The 20,412-nt window shown below is 40.1% G+C and overlaps 1 protein-coding gene across 1 annotated transcript in view; it reads left to right on the top strand.

The window, feature by feature from the left end:
• Positions 1-20,412, top strand: part of SEMA3A (semaphorin 3A) — a 182,968-nt gene that overhangs the window by 26,528 nt on the left and 136,028 nt on the right. The window lies entirely within an intron of this gene.

The following is a 20,412-nucleotide window of genomic DNA, read 5'->3' as shown; positions in this document are numbered from 1 at the left end:
AATTTCCATACATATGAAAGCTTCACCTATTTCTAAATATTATAAATCCCTCAGATTTGAACACTGAAATTGCCAGTAAGAGAGAACAAATCTCACACCATTCTCCGGTCCAAAGAGAGGGATGCAATGTAACTGTCTCACTAAATCAACCTCAAGAAGCAACCTCTCCTCTTCACATAGCGTCGTATTTTCATGCTGGAGCCTCGCTACTTGAAGCTGAATTCTGTGTTCATTTTTGTTGACAGTATTCCGTGGCTTCCGAAATAAGCAGTACGTGTTGATTTTGTACTCTAATGGAAATAACTGCTCGGGAGATGGGAGCACCATTTTTATAATTCAGTGTGATAGTGTATTCCATCACCAGCAGCTCAATTTCTTTCTTTTGCCATCTGTTCTTTCTTTCCCTTCCGTCTGCCAAAAATCAATAGAACTCAATGAGCAAAACTGAGCTGTTCCATAACCCAACCATATTGCGATTATTTTGCTCATAATGCATTGACCTAATTCTTACACTGGTCCAGTTTAATTAGGTAAGCCCTCTGTTTCTAAAAATGCGCATTTACTAAACTGTAAACATGCAATGAGTGTTACAAAAGCAGCCAAAATGTTATTGTTTCAACAGTCAAGATTTTAAGATGGCAACACTTGGCCAACACAAAGCCACACATTGTGTGCTCCCAGTTTGCAAGTCCCTTTGTTAATGAGGGGCTTGCATGAGGATACTTTTTGCATATCCAAGGAGACCCGGTTTTACATGCAAGGAGTGTCTGAAAACACTTTCAGAGATTTTAATATATAGATGAGCATCTATATGAAAACATGCTAATTACATTATTGTAACAACACTAAGGTTTGCGGTTGCTCTATCCCATTTTAAAACTCCCTATATAATGATCATTGCACATGCATCAAATTCCTCTCATGGGATTGTCACAACTATAAATACAGTAAATAGCAAAAGACATGTGCAATGAAATCTTGTAAAATTCAAATAGTCACAATATTTACTGCTGTGCAGCCTCATTAACATAAAAAGCACCATCAGAGAGGACTCTTACATTCCGTTTGAAACATCACTGCAATGTGGAATGAAACATTAGCTGTGCCTAATACATGTCTTAATTCTGGCCCTTCATATGTGGCACTCACATTTGCATGAGAAGTGTGGAGGCTTTCATAAACAGAAAGTGGGCAAAACAGAGGACATGCCTGGGTACTACAGATGAACCCCTGTACAGTAGTGTCACATGGGTGCCATGGCCAAGCCCTGCTCACAGCCAAACCCTCCAGGCGGTTGGCACTAGCGCTTCTCCCGGTCTCAGGTGCCACCACCTGAAACCTGAAATGCACTTTTAAGCATCCTGTTCTCTTTTCCATTTTGTCGGGTTTTTAAATTTTCATTTTTCCTGCAGGAAGTCCTACCTATTGGGGGCACTTTATTTTAACTAAAGGTAGACCGGAAGGAGAAGAGACTTTTAGATCTTAGCCTTTATTAAGCATGAAGCATTTTAACGAGAAGAGTGGTATTTAGTGAAAATCTTTAAAGACTTACACAAAGGATTCTTTACTAGTTACTCTTTTTGTAACAAATGGTATGCTCATTTTAGAACTGATTGCATTTTTAATTGCATTACTTAATCTCATCTCCTGTAATTCTTTCAATGATTTATTATCACGTATTCACAGTACCTGACCAGCTAAGACACACTATGTTTTTAAACAAAGAAGAAAATACTAGGTGAAATTTTATCTTGAGATTACTACTCTTACTTTCAGTATCTGGAATAAAAATTATATAGGAATCATTATTATAATACATATAATGCCTCTCTATCCAATACACTAATTACGTTTAATCTTTGAAGTGCTTCACTACCACCTACATTTCAGTCCAATAGACAAATGAAAACTGTTTCTATGGATGCAGAAATGAAGACTGTCTACAATGCTCAATTTTATGATAATAACTAACATTCACATTCTGTTGGCCGATTTATTATTCTTGTTACAAAGTTGTAACTTAGTATGATTAATTTTCACTTATGAAAATTTATGGTAGAGCCCACAGGTAGCATTCATATAAAATTTTGGAGCATTTCATCACATAGCATTATTTTTAGAAAGAAATAATAGAAAATCAGTTGGGACATTCTACTATTTAATAGCAAGAAAAAATTTCTTTATAATTTGATAGCTGTGTTACTTTGATGATAGTTAATGTGTGTATTTTGGGAGTTAACTTGAGTTTGACCATGAGTACAATCACTTCAAGAGATTGTTGAAAAAGTAAAACACTGCCCTCTGACTTTAGCTCAGGATCAATTATATTAGCTTAAAAATATTTTAAGCTTGTCAGGGAATATTAACGTGTGCTCAGGGTCGAGATTATTGTTCTAGCAGTTTAGATCAATACAAACTGAAATTCTCAGTGAAATAAACTTGTATATAGCAGCTCATTCAGAAAGGAATTTAAACATCATCTGATAATGGGGACAATTTTTAAATTTTAGATCAGATATTAGCACAAATGGTAGAAAAACACATATATATCCTGAAGTGGTTGCTGTCAGACACCCCAGATGGCTTCTGTCCTGATGAAATAACACTGCATTCCATAGTCGTCATTTCCGAGTGTCTTAGCACCTCAATCACCAGGAAATCAGCAGCCCACTTTAGAGCACAGGTTAGTCTTAGCTCCTCTTCCTGTCCAGTTTCCTGTTAAGACAGTGCGTCATGCCAGTCCCACAACAGTCACTTCTGCTCCATCTTCAGGTCCACAGAAGCAATGTTTTCTGAGCATCTTCAGCCTGGAGTTCCAAGATATAATCCCATTTACGTATGAAATATCCTTGACCTTAAGCCACAGTACCTTTATTTTTAGGTAACACAGCTACATCGCCCACAGCCATGAAAACAGTGAACTTGATCAAACAGAAGAAGTCGTCATTGTTTTTTGTTAATGCCATACACCCATTTATTGTTAATTTAACACATGGCCCACTTCTGTATTTCATTCAGTTGCAAAACATTGAAATGATCACTGCCATGGATTTTGACATTATTTCAACAAACAGCTTCAGTATTTATGTTTCCTGTTTGGGTTTTTCTTTGGCTAATATTTGAGAAAGGATGTTGTAGTAACTTTTATCTTCTTGGAGTGACATTCACAGTTGAACTAGAAAATGGAAATATCAAAATTTTCCACGATATAGTTGCACAGGCATAGCGCAAGGCTATGGGTATGAAGCACAGTCGGTTTAATGGCTCCCATTTAGACTCGTGGCCACGGAGACGCCCCAACCACACACTGCATGGGCAGCTTCAGGGTCCCTGTAACATTTGGAACTCAATCATTCTTCTCAGGTCCCTCCCTCTGCTAGATTTCTTTCCAGTGAGTGATTTCACTTGATCTTTTAGATAAACTGTACTTTTTAGCATTATGTAGAGAAGGTATAATTCTTTTGGATCTGTATATCTTCCTATTATTACATCATTCTGCTCTACAGTCTGCCAATTTTGTGTTTATCCATTTGTTGACTAGTTATTCAATACCACTGCGTGATAGGCACTTGTTGCACAAGAACTTGTACACATCTTTATAAATTATTTTAATTACTAGTAGCCATTTCACTAACCCACTAAATAAGTTTAGTGATCTTTATCTTGCAGAGCACTGTGAAAGCGCTTCTAAAGGTATTAACATTGACCTGGACCACTCATGTTGGTATACAACCCCTAGTGTGGCTTGGCTGATCTTCCAGGGCCTGAGCTCCTTGCTGGGCTTCTGGGGAGGCGCCTTCCCTCAGTCCTGAAGATGCCTGAGATTTTGGTTACTTACAAGCAACTTAAAATAATGACTCCCTCCAAGGCTGTCTGACATTCTTGGGTAGAGAAAATAACCTGCTGTGTTTTGAAGAGTACGTCAACAAAAACCACTGTCTCAGCATTCTGTTAAACCTCTGTTCTTCTACAAAGCAGTGGCAACCTAAGGAACACGGGCCCGACTCAGAGTAACCACCTGTGTGTTCAGCCTCATCAGCCCCAACTCCCGAGACTTGTTAGGAAGTTTGTCACCCTTGCCTCCTCCTTCCTGGCTCTACAGCCCTGAGACATAACCAAGCCAGGTGCCTGGGTCTGCCTCCACCGGGGCCCTCTCTGCACCTCCATTCAGAAAATCTAAGGACATTGCAGGCCCACTGTCACCGCCACGAGTTGCTCATAGAAATAGCACCCAATCGTTTTCATAGTGACTTTTTATTAGAAAAAAATGTGAAAAATGATATTTGGGGACAAATTATGAGTATACCAGAGCTTCTGTACTTTAACACATAAATTATAACAATATATATTTATAGTGTCCAAAAGGCATTGCATGGAGCTTAATGGTTTTGCTCAATAGCAATAAATATAAAGCATTTTATTTCTACTAAGACCAGTAAGGCCCTATGTTAAATACTGTATATTTAGGCAGGCCAAGCACTCAATACTGGGGATTAGAGTCAGGATTAAGATTAGTATCGAGCCAAGTGGCTTTCTGATATATTGTTGTTGTTTTTAATAAGCTTGTCTCAACAGACTAGAAAAAAATACCTTCACAGCATTAAGTAAATTTAAATGTTAACTTTTAGAGAGTATGTTAAAAACAAAATAGGTTCATTTTCCCTTCCAGGCAGTGATTTTATCAACATTTTAAATAGCTGTTTGCTTTTTATCTGTAGTAAAGTGTGTCTGTGAAAGCATTTTGCGTATGAATGAGCCTCATGTCTGCTGTGTGCTGGTTCCAAAATTAGACCATAGAGGTGGAGCAGCCGTGCCGCCATAAATCAAGGCGTCTCTAAGCCTCCGAGCAGGGAAAGACATGCGCGACACAATGAAATCATTTCACACACCACTTCAAGCCACCTATTTCCCTGGCTTGCTCGCTGCTGGATAGCTTGGCAGAGTCAAAACCAGCTGGCTGGTGTTTCCAGAGCAGAGGAGCAAGGACTCCTGACGCCTGACAGTGTGTGGGTCATGATTTGTGCTGGAGACAAAGGCTGTGGTCTCAAGACTCTGTATTCACATTGTAATTTCTGGACGGCATTTCAAGATGCTTCGCTGGAAACCATTTCCCTCTTGCACTCATGCAGAAGAGCACCCTCCCACCCTAATTCTGGTGACTCATTCTGTTGGAGTAAGCCAGACTTGCTGTTGATCAAGATCTGCAGAAACGTTAAATGCAGGGAGCTTGACGCATCCTGACTCTCAGATCCCAGCCCTGTTCCTTGCATCCTTGAACAACAGTCTCCCCTTTAGAAAAAGAACGGGAAAAGCACCATCCGTCTCATGAAATTGGCATGAAAATTATCCACATGTATATATGAAAGGCATAAAAAAGCACCTGGTAGACTTAAATGAATACTATTTTTTCTTGTAGTTTGTGACATGGTTCATAGTAAACAACCAATTGTCAATATCTGGTGCCGCCTCGCAGTCAGCACTTCATGCTGCAGGGTGTCTGAATGGGGGCAAGTGCATAACCTAGCAGTCAAGTACCCACACCCCACACCAGAATGCCTGGGTTGGGTTCCCACTCTGTCCCCTGACTCCAGCTTCTTGCCAGTGCAGACCCAGGGAGGGAACATTGATGCCCAAGTAGTTGGCTCCCTGCCGGCATCTAGGAGCCCTGGGTTGTGTTTCCAGCTCCGGGTTCGGGCCTCAGCCCCCTTCGTCATCACGGCCTTTGAAGAGCAGACCAGCAGAAGGGAACTGCACTCTCACTTGTCTCTCCTGCCACTTCTCCCCCATCAAAAACTAGAGATGTGTATACCAAGACCATTTCTTCTGAGTTCTCAGTACCTCAGATTTTACTAAGATCTGTGAGTGCTGCCTACAGCTTAACAAAGCCCATTTCAGAAGTAAATTCCAATCATGAGCTGGTCACACCCTGAGGCTCAGCTTGTGGTATTTCTACTTGTTTTTGTTCTTTCTGGTGCGAAAACCAATGTTACCTCTTGCAGCTCCCATTCACGCTACTTCCGTTGCTTTCCTTTGGTTTCTTTCTCTTGGCTTCCTAACAGCAAAATGCCTGGATGCTGAGGTTCATAATATCAAGCCCATTAGAACACAATTGTTCACACCCAGCAAGCATAGAAGTCATTACCTAGAGCTAATGGCAAAATTGAATCTTTCCAGTCCTCAAATGATTAGAGGCATTATTGCTTAGATTGCATTGAGAGCTAAAAGATCCTAACCATACTTCTGACAGTTTATTCTGAGACTGAATTATAGTATCATTAAGTAATGCACATCTCCAACTGCAAATTGCCTTAATGTTGGAATGCTTTTTCTAACTGGTGTGAAGAGGTGGTGTCTAATTTTATTTCCCCCGCAATTACGATGTCAGCTCCCTTGGAAATAAGGCAAGGATAGACTGACAGAGCTTTAAGTAGGAGTTTCGCATCTAAAACGTTTTAGTATTTAACAGGATTTATGTGTAATATTTTCTGGGGAGATACATTTGTAAAGATCAACGCCTCCAAAACTATCATTCTACTTGTTTTAAATTACTTTAAGGTTAAAAAGGTATTGAGAGTCTTTTTTGAAAAATTGCTATTCCTATAAGATAGAGCAGTGAGATGGGTAACTCCTTCTGTTGGTGTAGACAGTCCTGTCGCTGTAACTGGATCAAGGAATTTGATTTTGATGACGATTATATCTTTAGGACTGTGGTAGACAATGTGAAATGGTTGTTGGGATGCATTGTGACTGACAGTTCTAATGAGTTTCTATATAGAGGCAAAGGTGGGTACAGGATAAAGTCTCTAAAAAATGCAATAAAATACAATGAATACTGATAGTGTGAATTTATAATTTACCAATTCCACAAGTTAACTCAGTATTTTACATCCGTATTTTTTTATTCATGTATTTATTGAAGAGGGGGAAAGAGAAAGGCAGAAGAATACATAGAGAACGTGCAATCACTGGTTCTCTCCCGGAGTGGCTGCAACAGCCGCAGTCAGAAGCTGAGAACTCAGTCCTGATCTCCCTTGGACTGAAGGGGATCCAGTCACTTCCTGGATCACCTGCTGCTTCCCGGGGTCCGGGGAGCCGCAAATCAAACCTACCTACTGAAGCAGGGGATATTGGCATTTTAACAGCTGGGAAAAAATCCACTATAATGCCATCATTATATGTTACCTGAATACTATGCAAGATTATCAACCTCAGAGGTGGCTCAGCAGTACTTTATCAGAGAGCACTGTGGAAGAAAGATTTAGCTTAAAACACAAAGTTAAAGATAGCCAAGTGACAAGAAGGAGAAGGGGATTAGAAGCTTCCTGACCAAAGCCATGGTATCTGTTAAAGACTTTAGAAGCAATAGAATGATTCCATCAAGGATAGTGAGCGAGGTAGGAATTAATAAGGTACTAGCTCTGTCACGGTGAGATTTGTATTTCCAAATGACATGGGAAGCAGGGAGGCAAGCTTGTGAGGAATTGCAAATAGGATCCCCTTTTGAGAGGACCCCCCATGTGTGTACATTACATTGAGGTGCAAACAAATCAGGAAGCCTGTGAGCTTCCTGACACTGCTCTGTGTAAAAGAAAACCAAATTTTAACTAGTTTGCTACTCATGTCACAGGAAAGGTGTGTGTGGGCTTGAGATGAATGTCAAGGGCAGAATTAACTAAGATTTCCAAATTTAGACCGTTGAAACAAGTGCACACTTTCCTATCACTTTTGTAGTAGTTAAAGCCTCAAAGACATCTTGGAATATTATATGCTTAGCTCTATGTTCTAGATATTGGGGGAAAAATGAAACTACCAGGGCTATTCTCATATAGACATTAAATCCACTAAAATAAGTGATAAAAGCCAATCTTTGGTTTCTCCCTAGAAGAACTACTGTCCAGGGTCCCTTGACAGGCCTTGAGAGGCAGCAGTGATGGCTCAGAGTTGGTCCTTGCCAACTGGGTTGTGTTTCTTGCCTTGCTTTGGTCCAACCAAGCCCCTACCACTGTAGATGCTTGGAGAATTAGCCAACAGATAGATGGAAACTGTCTCAGTCTCCGTGCATCACAAATTAACTACGTTAAAGTAAAAATGGATTTGTTTGATATTTTTAAGAATCTTATAGAAGTAGAGGAATCGGGGTGAAGGAATAGTAGGTTTTCGAACACAGCTGCATGGTAATGAGCAACTGTAACTGTCACTCCAAAGCATGTATTTTTACCAGGAATATATTCCAAGAAACATTTAGAATACTCAATCTCTTGATCAAAACGTGCTAGGCTGGAAAATTGCAATGCTGATTGCTCATTTCTTCAGGAATTTAAAGAAAAAGCAAAGGATCCCTTAGATGTCTTATAAGCCAGGGCTGGCAAGAGTAAATCGCGTTTCAAAACTGGCCATCACACTGTGTGTGAAAAGGTTAGTTACAAGTAAGAATGTGATACTAATGTACTGCTGAGCCACCTCTGAGGTTGATAATCTCACATAGTATTCAGTTAACAAAAGAAATTGAAATATTCTTGAAAGGATTAACATTTTGTGGGTCAGAATGGAAGGCTATGGCGTTCATTCAAATAAATACATATAGAAAAAAAATCCCACAGCAAGGCTCACAGCTGTTAAAAAATATAATCTTCCCACACATGCATTTCATGTCTTTTTGACATGTGTATCTTCACTGTATACAGAGTTAACATACATATGAACTTTCCCACAGAGACATGCCACATACGTAGAAGTGGAATGTGCGTTTTACAAATAAATCAGCCACACACGATCCAGTCAATAAATACTAAGTGATAAAACCATCTTTTCTTTGCCTACTCAATTTTGCAGCGATAATGTAAATTATTTTTGAATGGATTATTTTGACAATGATGTCAAGTCCTAGAAGGGTCCAAGGATTATCATAGCCCTGACAGTCATACCTTGTTTCAGGTCACACCGTGTCCACCAAGCATGGGTAGCAGTTGGGAGGAATGCTTTCCTGGGGAGACCTGCAGTACCACACGCTTCCTCCCCTAGGCACACACGAGGTATCTGTGTCTGTGTGTCTGCTATCTGTGGTCACTTTGATTCTGAAATACTGATTACTGAAGGGATGAAGTTAGGGGAGATCTGGCACTGGGGTCAGAATGCAAGATGGGTGATGGCGATGCTTCATGTCTGCTACAGAACACTAGGCCACTGTGGGCTGCAGAAGAGCAAACAGAAGGGCTGTTTGCCTGCTCTGGTTGATTTGTGCTGTGTATGGATTACATACTGCACTGTGCCCCATAACACATGCACTGTGTATTCACTCAAAATTTTAAAAATAAATCAAGAAGTGGGATGGCTAAATCCAAATAACTAAGTTGTTATCATAGAATGAGCTGGAAAATGTCATAGTTGGGTAAAGTATGTATCCCAGTGGATCAGAAAGTAGACATCATTTTTCTTTAGTATTTGTAACCTTTGAATTCAAAGAATGGTATGAGAAAAGTAGAAACTAAAAAAATCTTGTAATTTACAATATCTCAATTTGAAAGAGTTGCCTAGAAACTTTTTAAAAAAATCATAATCATACCATCAGATAAAAAAAATCCTTAAATATCTGCAGACATTACATCGTTCTTTTTCTTGTTCGGTTTGTCTGAGAGATATTTAGGGGCAGGTCTTTCACATGTGGTCTCAGAAAGGTGGGGAAAAACGTAGAATCCTGCCAGTAGTTGTGTCATAAATCAGTCATAGAGTTTAGGGCAAAAACAGCTTTCTGGGATTTCCTTAACACTATCATTGAGCTAGGTATAGCTGAATGCAAAATCATATTAAGATGATGTGACTATAAGAAAGATTTAGTGACGCTTTTTCAACCAATCTCAGCAAATCTCAGCAAAATGCCTTATATATACTGTAAATTTTTGTTGGAAAATTTATAATTGAAATCTATTTAAAACGCTACACTTTGACCTTTTGTTCTCCCTTACGTTATTAAAAGAAGTTGATAAATGCAAGGGGAAATAAGAAATATAAGCCAAGCAGACTTCATTTGATAACCCCTTAAGGCAATGTTGGGTAAAAGTTGACATCGTCTATATTCTAACCCAGAGAAAATACCAAAGCTTACCTGAGGTCACATGTTTTTGTTAAGTTGTTTAGGAAGAACAAAGTACACCTGCCCCAAATCTGCTATCTCCTTAAAATGTGGAAGCTAAGGCTTGGCATGGGAAGAATTCTGATGAAAGCTAAAAATGCGTCCCGATGCTTTCAGAAAGTACAGAGTAAATACATTCTTTTAAGTGTGTAAGAATTGAATGGGGGTTGAACACATTTGAATCTAATTAAAAGAGACATTATTTTATGTAGTCCTGGATATGCTGATCACATCATTGGAAGAATCCTACATAATGAAAATCGTGCCTGGGAAAGAGTGTTGATAGATAGGTCTGTGGTAAATGTATGAGGTCACTGCTTTATATCCTGAAGAGAAAACCTGGACTGATTCCATGAAAAACAGCTGCTTTTGTAAAATGTAATGTCTTGCACACAAATGGAATTAAAGCAGCTACTGTCATGTAAGGATTCCACAGCTCTCAAAGGGAGGTAGACATTTGGTCCTAAGCATTTCGGAGTGCTGTGTCAGCAAAAAAATATAATCTGCCTTGAAATAAATCAATAACCTAAAGTTGTGACCACAAATACCTGTAATGATTAATACTGTCACTTAAAAGAGCAAGCTTCAGGTAACCTCTATTTAATTATTTTTCAGTTCCAGGCATAGGACCGAAATTGAGGAAGTCATCCAAATTCATGATTCAGAAAATAGAAATTAGTTTCAGCTGAAGTAGAGACAAATATTCGTTGTGCTAATTCCATCTTCTTTCTCAATGTTCTGTTTATTGCATCTTTTTTAGCTTGCAAATTTGCATTTTTTTTAAAGATTAAAATTGCACCAAGAAATCTACTGAAAGTGTAGGGCATTGTTATCATAACACTGTTAACCCCTGCTTCTAATCCCAAGCAAACAAAAATAGCTGACAAGTTCAAGCTTGAAGAAGCTGATCTATCATAATAATTAGCCTAGAGAATGTCTATCATTATAAAATAATTCCTATGAAATTATTCCTCCAAGAATGTTAACATCCCAGTACCTATTCCTACATTTTATTGTATTGTTACTAATCAAGTCTTGACATTGATTTAACTATCTCCAACAAATCCCTTGAGTGTATGTTCTCTTATGAGGGAAAAAATAAGTTCTATGTCAATCAAAGTTGGGAAACATTGGGTTTAATAAAGTTTTCAAGCATAACCTTCATCGCTAGAACTCCCAAGGTCTTTAATGCATTAATTTGAACTATAATATGGTTCATTGAAAAGAGTATCAGAAAAAATTAATGTTTTTTGAAGAGTGTGGAAACATTCACTCATTCAAATGCATCATTGCTTTCACAAAAAAAGAAAGAAAAAAAATAAGAAACAAGGTCAACTTTTCATAATTTTTAAATATTATATAAGTGTCGTGGAAATATTTTCTAACTTATACTTGTAATATTTAAGGTTGCATACCAACGTGATTTTTCTATTCAGCATTTTGTTCAGCAACTATAGAAATATGGTGGAAGGCAGAGGCAATGAAATACTGTTCCCTTAAGTAATATTTTGTATTTCAGGCAGTATATATATGTTAAGGGAGAAATTCATTATAAAATAGGCTGGATGGTGACAATAATGCATTTAAGAAAAAGCTTGGCAAAACAAAACAAACAAAAATAGTGTTATGACACATTTAAGATACAATTAAGCATAGCTAAATGTTCATTTTTTTCCTGGCCCAAATTCTGAGAAGAAAATATATTTTTTTTCCTATTTTTGCCATCTCATGGTTATAGGTAGGGGTTCTAGGGTCGGTCCCTCACAGGCTTTATTAATCGATGAGTTGTTTTGCTCTGAATGGGATGAGTGAACCAATGTATTCTGTGACACCTACACTGTGAGCGTGCGCACATACCTTAGAAGAATGTGTGCTCCTGCACATCCCTGGGTCACCCGGTCTGGACTTTAAGAACTTTGGTGCTTTTGCAACAAAAGCTTATCCGACCTCCTGATCAGGAGCGACATTTAGCCTAATCAGAAACAAATGACTGCTTTAAGTAATTCCCACATCAGAAAATTTTAAAAGTAAAGCTTTTAAAATCTTGAAAAATCGTAAGAAATGTGGTGCATGGAGTCATACCCATATTGAGTAAAATACATCACCTCCACTTTCAAGGTGACCTGTGGGAGGTGGATGCACACAAATTGTTATTTTAATAACTACAAATTTGAGGGAGAAGTTTAAAAAATACCTACCATGTGTCATCACAGAAATAAACATTTTTCTTGTTAAACTGTAAAAGAATTAAATTGTAAAAGAACCAGTCATTTAAATCCAAAGTTTGTTAAAGACCATGTTGTGATACAGAATCCATGCCTTTGCTTGACCAACTCCCATGCACAGTTAAGTAGAATTGAGAAATCAGAGTAGCTATCCCATGACTCCTTGAGTTGCTGAGTTGAACGACCTTAACTTCCGCCGCACCTGCAGAGGCCAGTGTTGCCCTTACATTGTTTGCCTTCAGACTGAGGGGAGGGGCCGCTCTGAGTGAGTGATATGACCATCAGGGATTAAAAGGATATCGTATTTCACACTAAGCCATGTTTATTACTTTTAATTCCAACGTTCTTATGATCATTTTGCTTTCATGTAGAAATTGTTAAAGGGACACAGTCACATTTTTTCAATGAAGTGTAGGAGGAAGTTGAATGACAAATTCATTTACATGTATTTGCCAGACATGAAGAAGAGGTGAATTGGGTTCTGATGTAGACATTTATCCTTGTGGGACTAAACGTCTCTGTCCAGCGCGGGCGTACAGGGACCATTACCGTCTGTAACCCTGTCCAGCCCTGAGTGTGCTTGATTTAATGGGTCCTGAGAGAGCAGGGATTTTTCAACAAACAAGCTGGATTTTCGGCATCATTTTGGGGAGTCGGGAGTTGTCCCCAGGGATGTAAACCAAGCCTGGCTCCCATTATGCTTAGCTTCAATTCCAGCACATTTCTGAAATGACCCAAACTCAGATTATTCTGTTTGTGCAGAAAGTATTAGGAAAAGGAAATGGAACTATTTAAACTTATTTTCTACATAAGATAATGTGTATACATTGTTCATTTTCTTCCTGCACCATTAACAAAACTCTAGAAGTAATACCAGCACTTAGTTGTTGCCTGTCCCCCACTCCCATACATAGATGTGGGGAAATTTAATCTTGCCAAAACTATTCATATATTTTCCTCCTTTAATTTTTTATATAGACAAACTCTGCAATGTCCCCAAAAGACTATGCACCAATTTCATGAAGGCGTCTAATTGCAGCAGTTGTGAAACTTGTCCATTCCAAAATAAAACAGTTACAGGAGAGAAGGTCACAGAGTGTCTTCCTAAGTAGGGTGGCATTGTCCCCTGGGTCACAGTGTACCCAGAACACAAGGCCTGGTATCCTCTGTAGAATATTTGAACTGTCGGTTCCCAACACAGTCACCTCCCCTCCCTTGGCCAGGAACTGTGATCTGCACAAAGTCCTGTATGGATCGCGCAGCCATTGTCGTCATGTGCATTTCTGTAAAGAAGCCAGGTCATGGCTAGGATTGTCACGGGAACAGGAAGATTCTGCACAGCTCTTTCCAAAACCAGGAAGGAAGGGAGGAACAGTAGAGGAAGGAAGGGAGAGAAACAATAAAATAAACCCATTGAAATGACAAACACTGACAGATATTTGGCACAGCCACTTTGGATGCACAAATTCCATACTGGAGTGGCACGTGGAGTTTTAGCTCCACTTCCAATCCAGCTTCCTACCCTTGTATGCCCTGAGAAGCAGCAGATGGTAGCTCCAGCATTTGGGTCCTTGCCACCCATGTAGGAGACCCAGATTGAGTTGCTGGCTCTCTGCTTCTGCATGGCCATCTCAGACATGTGCTTCATCAAAGAGGGACATCCATGAACACGGAGTGAACACACTTCTCAATAGGTCAGTTATTGTTAGAAAATAAAGAGAACTTCTCTCCTGCAACAAATGTGTGTGGGGAAGACAACTTTTTGGAAATATAGTGGATGAAATAATTTATTTTTCATGAAAGGTTGCTCGACACTACCATTGAAATACATAATTTGTAGCCAGTTGATAACAAAATTCTTGCAGTGACATATGCAGCAAAAATGGGTCCCGGGTGGTTTATCATATTTGAATCTCCATTTGTGAACCATTTTCCACTTATACTACCATATGACACATTTGTAGGTGTCGAAAATGTATGCTGTCATACAGCTATGTAAAATATAATTATTTGAAGAATACACAGGAACACCTGCTGTGTTACATGAAAATATTGACCAAGACTGCTTCAAAAATTGTGCTTTCACCTGGATGACGCAGAGAAGTGTCCTCTTCCCATCTTTCCATGTTAATCCAGGTGACTGAAGTGTTCCCCATCTGCCCACTCAAGACTCACAGAAAACAGAGCTCCACCTGTAACAGGTAAAACAGACAGAATCAAAATATTTTGGATCTCTGGATCACTAATTCATCACGCAAAGCACACAAACGAGTGTGCATTTAAAAGTAGGGTTTGCATTTCTCTTCCAAGATTTTAATGATGGATCATCTAACACATCACATGGTGCTCAAAGGCAATGTGTATCTGGTCCTTATCAGTCCACCTTAAACAGGGAAGTCTCGTATGCTGCACCTGCATTTAAACTCATTATTCCTCCCAGCACAGGTAAAAATTAACATTGTGCTTTAGCAATTTTGGAAATTATTTGCAATTTTTATTGTTTGCCTATGTCCTTGTGCCAAAAGAAAAAAATCATATCTGTATTAGGGATCGGGCAGCAAAAAAAAATGTAAGGAGCAAAATGAAAGTCACAAATTTTCCAGAAATCAATTTAGAAAGAGCACTGAACCTGGGGCCAAGAGAGCTGTATTTAAATCTGGCCTCTGATGCTGTTAATGGTGAAGTCACTTAGCTCTTTTCTTAATGCGAAAAGTCGGACTTCAGTCAATCAGTCTAAAGGCCCTCTAGAACTCAGGATCGATGATTGATTAATTATCTACCTCGCCATTTTCTTTACAGATGACTAGCTCCTACTGCGTGTGCAAACCTTTAGAGCTAAAAGAACAAGGCATGTGTCCTAATACTCATGCAGGAGAGTGGCCTGTAACAAATGCATTGCCATGTGTTGTATCAAAGCATAGGATGTCTGGGGAAAGCAACACCTGCTCATTCATTAGGCTTTTGTGGAAATAAAGGCTTCTAAGTCTACCTGCAAGAACACAAACAAGGGAAAGAAAGTAGAAGCAGGTGCAGGCAAGTCACGTTTAGAGAGGGGCATCATGATGGAATGTCAGGTAGAATGATGGGATTTTACAGAAACAGGCGTGCAATAGGGAATCAGAGAGCAGGCGCTGCAATAGGGAATCAGAGAGCAGGCGCTAGTCGTGAAGTGATGCCAGGGTAAAGGCGGTGGCTGGAGGTGCTGCGCTTTACTTCGTAAAAGCCGCGCAGTTTTGAACCATGCTCTGCTTCATTTAGATTGCAGTGACTTGAAGAGTACAGTGAAGTTGAGAAAAAAATGAAAAAATGAAAAATGATTAAGTTGTGGCAATATTTTGTTCTATGCTGCGGCCAAAACACCTCTCATAAAAGAGTTTTCACGATACAGTATCTCTACAATGGTGACAGTACTTAACACATGGCATCCCCAGACAGTAAAAGTTTGTTGTTTTGTATCAGTTTGTAAATAATTCAGAGTATAGAGGGTGTAGTTGTATTAATCATGTGAACTTAATGTATAACTAGTAAGAAAAGCTAGTACATGGTTTGACACATAAGTTATTGCTACATTGTCTTTCCCTTTAGATATTGGTCAGTACATTAATTTTTCTAAGTTTTCTGTTTTATTTTTCAGAAATAAAAAATGTGTTTCAGGTAAAAATTTTTAAGACATGTTTTCTGTGTGCCAGGATCAGATAGAAACCCATAGTAACTTCCCCAGCGGCTCTTTGTCCCCTTGGAGGAAAACGCTAGGTTCATCTTACCACCAATTAGAAGCAGCCCACCTGCCTTCTAAATTAGCTTAATCAAGGGAGCAGTGCCAGGGTAAAGGTCATGCCACATCTTACAAGGGTGCTGCTGCAGAAGCTCTTTCCACCCCAGGGCAGTGGGAGGGATGGGATGCTAACATGGGAGCTCTAAGAGCTGGAACCAAGCAGGAGCCGCTGTGAGAATGTTCACGAGTGGTGACTGAAGGGCCCAGGCTCTTCCCCATCCGGGCCTCTCCCGGGCCAAAACCAGCCTCCCACCCACACCCAGCACTGGGAACATGGGCATGGATAAAGTGAGCAGAGAACAAGTAGTTCTTCCTGTCTTGTCTGGCTTTGGTTGCTGCCATCTCTGTCTTCGTGAATAGCCCCAGCTCAGGATCAACAGCCACAAATGTATGTGAAGGCGTCATTTCTTTAAAGCGTGCTGCCTCGTCCACTTCTCCTGTAGGCTGATGTACCTTTTGGGGTATTTTGTCTAGATTGTCCTGATGCTCAGCTCTCAGCTTTTACCAGCTTTATCTGCTTTCTTCTTTTATTATTGCCATTTCAGGGTCGGGGAGTGAGAGGAGGAGTGGAAGGCACATAAGACACAGCTTCACATTCGTGACATGTACACTCACTGTTATCCAGAACATTCCTTGCTCCTCCTGGGGAAGCCCTGTGCCTCTGTGGCAGCGAGTGAGTAGGCTAGAGGAGCTCACTGACTGTGGCTGCAGTTGTGTCTGTGCCGTGCAGGACGTTGCTAAATGCCTTTTCTATCCTCCTGAGGGAGCACACCTCCCTTCATGTTTTCTCCTCTTCTGGGGCCCAGTGCGTTTCTCAGAATGTTTCCTGTGTTAGAGGCAGCCGTGGAATGGTCTGGTGTTCACGAGGATCCATTGTGGAAGGTCAGAGTGCCCAGCTCTCCTCCGTGTGGGCAGAACAGAGCACCTGTGTTGGGTGTGATGGTCAAGAGGCGATCCTTTGCTTCGGCAGCATGGCCATCATTGTGCTTGTCTCCCATGATGCTGTAGCCGTAGCTGCTCCCAGCACTGCTTTCTCTAAATGAAAGCACTGTGGTTGCAGATTTTATGCCTTTTTCTTAAGATTCATTTTACTTACTTAAGAGGCAGAGTTAGAGAGAGATTTTCTGTGTGCTAGTTCACACCACAAAGAGCTCCAGTGGCTCAGGTAGGGCCAGACCACAGCCAGGAGCCGGGAGCTTAATCCATGCGTCTCTGATGGTACGAAGAAGCCAAGCACTAGGCCAGTTTCTTTTTTGCTTTCTTAGGGATATTGGTAGGAATCTAAACCAAAAGTCGAAGGAATATGTCTATGTGGAAATTTATATTACAGGCAGGGCTTAACCCACAGTGCCACAAAGGCCCTACCTCTGATATTTTTTTTAAATAAGTTCTTGATTTACTAACCTAACTTACCTAAAATATACAAATAGTGCCAGGTCTCAGCATCCTGTAGCAAAATGTTTCAAGCTCCGCTCTATGTACTGTGTTACATCAGCAGATTACTATTCCAGTGTTTTCCTCTCTTCCTTTAGAATGTGTATTTTTCTCGTATTTTTGGTTCTTTTTCTAATTTTAACATGAGACTTAAAGATGATAGAATACAATTTGCCCTCTGTAACCAGTAGAAAATATCCTTATTTTGTAGCTAGATCATACTGCATAATTCGGGTTTGTTTTTGTTTGTTTGTTTTGGCAGACACATGAGCAGGACATTTCTTTGGGAGGTAATTGTGATCATCCAAGATAGCTGTAATGAGGGACTGTATTAAGACAATAACAGTGAAACCATGAACAAGAGAACATTTAGGATAAATTACTGTGAAACAAATCTGAAGGGATAGATTGGATCTGCATGATGAGACTCCGGCTCCCATGAGTCCCTAGATGAGTGATGTCTGTAAGCAACTTAAAATATACAGAAAGGCGGGCCATGGCAGTGTTCGGAACACTTGTGTTTATGTCATGCAGATGCTGAAATGTTGGTACAATACCTAAATAGAGGCTTTTAGCAAGCTTTCTTAGGCCTTTGCAGGAACATGTGTCTTAGCAGTCATGGATTTGGGACATGTCAAAATGTTGCTGGTAATAAAGGCTGTCACTGGAGAGAAAATTATCCACAGACATAGTATTGTGTTAAAAGACCGAGAATGGAGCCAATCAAACCATATAAATATTCGAGAGATGTTAAGCAGAGTGAGATGGTGGTGAGAGGTAGCCATCAGTTTGTAGTATTTTGGAAAGTGTACCCTTCTTGTAGAGAAAGGCAGACTCTGATCTGTGATGTGAACGGGAACGGATTTCCTGATTCTAGATTGTTCTGTCTCTGTGCCCCAAGAAATTCCTGACAGCACATGCCCGTCAGTTTCCTGAGGAGCACAGATGGGTGTGTGGCTCATGGCAGATTCCTGGTCGTACATTTCTCCTCTGACCCTTACCCATCCTCGCCATGGGACACGTTGCCATGCCACCTGCCACTGTCTCCACCATCCATGCCCAAGGGTTATCCATTTCTCTTTGTGCCTTGAATTGTTCTGTCCTATTAACTTCCTTAACTTTGGTTCTCCTATTGCTGATGAGGTGCTTTTCACTTCTTTGCCAGCATTTATGTGTTATACATGCTAAGCACCCAGAAGGTTGATTATTGATTAGCAGGTGGGTGATCATTAAATACTAGACACCTGAGTCACACCTTAGCTTGTGACCAATTTCCTTTCCCTCTGCATTTCCACCACTACCTGAAGTGGAAACATAGATTCCTTACACTAACAGTCCTGGACTTGATTCTTCACAAGCATCTTCGAGGGAAAATGTCTTATTCTCTCTGACCTCACGGCTGAGAGCCACTTGTAAATCGTGTGCAGTCTAGAAGCAGTGTAGCTGGTATGAACAGGAAACTGACTTTCCTGTGTCCAAAGCTGAAGTGGGGGACTCCCCTATCTTTATCAGGGAGGCTATTCATGTCAAAAGTCTGAAGTTCACATCGATTCTGAGCGAGAAGCTTTGGCAGAAGCAAATCCTGCAATAAATTCATGGAGAGACCAACCCTGGAGACCAGGCGATCAGTATATATGGAGAGAAACTGGAAAAGGAACTTAGAGAAATGACCTGGGCAGCAGGACTATGGTTTATAGACAGCTGTGGCCTGGCACAACTGCGGACAATGAAATTTAACTGCAGGTAAACATGTTAAATCTCATGTGTGTATCTGACTGTTTATTGCTCTTGAGGTTAGAAGGTGGCTTTTTCTAAGTATATTCAAGCAATACTTGCCAAGCTTTGTACATTGAAAGAATAGACTCACATGACGAAATAACTCAAGGCATATGGATGCATACAGCTGTTAGCCCGGTCTACGCAGAAAGAAGACCCACTGAGCAGAAATGATAAGGGCCTTTGTTCACCATCCACACAGTGTAACCTAGAGCCGTGTTTGCCAAACACCAGTGTGCAGGTAAGGATATTCTTCTGTGTGGCACAATTCAAGTATAGTTATTGATGAAAGCGAAAATGAAAATAGTGTCATTTTTCATTATGTAAATTCATTTATTTTAAACTGTCTTTCCTATTATTGTTCTTGCTATTTTGCTGGATAAAATGCCATCTTTTGCATGAAACAGTAATGATAGCAAATTGCGCTTGTTTCCACTGTTTCTGCTCTGCTAAAGCAGTGAAAGCTGCAGCCTCTTGTTTCAGTTTGTGATTTGCTTTTTGAACCATATTCTTCATTTGTTTCATAAAATAAAAAGAGAACCTAGGAAGCACTAAACTATAGGATCAGAAATTTGGGGAATTTACTGAACTTTCCAATATTTCCAAATATCTCGATGTGGTCAGCATTTAGCCAAAATGTTTTGGCATCTTGTAAACTAGGCGTTTGACTACTTCTGAGTGGATGTTTGACTGTTCTACAAAAAGGACAAAGTTCAAGCCATGAAAAAGGACGGATGCCTAAAGCCATCAATGAATACAGGCAATTCCCTGGAGTCCAGCTACTGCTGGAGTCCTATTACATTTCATGCTATAAAACTCAGAGGAGTAAGAGAGAGAGAGAGAGAAATGTAACGGAAGTAAGGGTATAAAGAACAGGGTGACTGCTATTTAGATTTGAAGGTCAAGTACACAGCAATTCTCCTCCCACTATGAAAAGTCCATCTTGTGTTGGGTGTCCTGCAGGCCAGAAGTCAGCCTTCATTTCTCTGCCTGACCCAGTCTTTGTAATGTGATCATCTGTGTAAGTCTGTGTTTATCCTAAAGATAAGCAAAACACCACAGGAACCACATAA

This window comes from Ochotona princeps, chromosome 20 (assembly GCF_030435755.1).
Source record: "Ochotona princeps isolate mOchPri1 chromosome 20, mOchPri1.hap1, whole genome shotgun sequence".
Lineage (NCBI taxonomy): Eukaryota > Metazoa > Chordata > Mammalia > Lagomorpha > Ochotonidae > Ochotona > Ochotona princeps.
The sequence above is the reverse complement of the archived record's forward strand: the minus strand, read 5'-3'. Positions and strand labels throughout refer to the sequence as shown.